This window comes from Apteryx rowi, unplaced genomic scaffold, assembly GCF_003343035.1.
Source record: "Apteryx rowi isolate R43461 unplaced genomic scaffold, aptRow1 scaffold_282, whole genome shotgun sequence".
NCBI lineage: Eukaryota > Metazoa > Chordata > Aves > Apterygiformes > Apterygidae > Apteryx > Apteryx rowi.
Window position 1 is genome coordinate 286,702 of NW_020449219.1, and position 1,553 is coordinate 288,254.

Consider the following 1,553-nt stretch of genomic DNA (forward strand, 5'->3'; position numbering starts at 1 on the left):
TCTGAGAGACGTTGAACATTTTTTATTATATCCTTTCTCAGATAAACTCCAGTTGCTAGAAAGGATTTCAGAACTTTACTTTACAATAGATCTTTTACATGACTAAGGTGAAGATTTATTTGAACACAATAATTTGACATTCCTACTGAATTGAAGAAACCCCAGGCAGATCCTCACTGCACTAGGTGCTGGACTCACTATTATAACTGCAGGCTCTGCCCTAGTCAAAAAGGAAGATACTACCAATGCACAGGACACACAAGGACATACTCAAAATGAGACTGAATTATTACCTCACTTTTGATCTATATTCAAACAAGGCTTATGGCATTACTAGGATTTTCTTTTATCTTGTTTAGCCTAGAAATCACCATTTAAACACAAAAGTTTGAATTTCAGTAATTACTCACAGTTCTCACTGAAGTCAAAAAGTGCCCAGTTTCTCTACCAATTACACCATCAGTTATCTGAATACAGAGCAGAAACTTCAACGATATGTCACATAACTGAATTGTCAACTTTGTTTAAAAGTAATACAGAGAACAGCAAAATGCCAATTCTCACCTCTGCGTCCAATCTCCTTTATTCATATCTATTCAGAGGTGATCCCAGCCACAAATAAACAAATCTCAGACTGTGCTACAGCACCCTCTCTACTAGCATTAAGTATTTGTGCTGGCTATGAGAGAGAAAGGATCTATTAAGGTAGTATTTGCTCCTCTCTACTCAGCCCCACTTTTACTTCAGTGTTTTCTTCATGGCTGTTATCAGGAAAGCAATCATCTAAAGCAGATGTGTTATGGTGGCAGGCAAGGAAAGGCAGGATTTGCAGTCAGAGCAGTCACCAGTGAGAGCTGTAGTTTTAGTTACTTGCTGTTTAGGCAAAAGCATAACATACTCACAGTGTAGAAAGCTTGGGGTGTAGTAACATATTTAATGCTGTTGAACAGTTCAGGTAAGCTTTATGTCAATTTAAAAAGCACAATTGAAGAGTCTGAGAAAAGTAATGATGACAGTGACATAGGTATCTGCTGCTTTTCATGAAAAATCAGACACTCCTGAAAGCTCTCACAACATGACAACGCAAATGTAACTTCAAAATTCTGTTCATTCCCTTGTCCGTTGCCACAACACTAGGATTTACAATGCAAACATGCACTTATCTGTTTATCAGGCATAGATGCAAACTAATTTTTTCAACACAGCTACAGATGATTACATTATCAACAAAATTAGTATGAACTGTTTTGTGGTAATACATATATGAATGCACTTGCTTAATTCAATATTAAGTAAATACTTGTTGAAAGCAGTTTTATTGCTATGAGAAGGGCTTTTTCATATTCAGCACAGCGTACACTAAAGACATTTGATTTCAGGTACTGTGATTTAAGATTCTCTTCCATCAAGCCTTCAGCTGTTGTTGAATTATTCTTTTTAAATAAGACTAAGTTAAATCACTTGCACTTTTTGAGGTAATTGCTGGTTTAGGTGGCAATTACAAGTGGCAGAATTTCTAATTGACCGATGAATGACAGGATACTATAAATAAG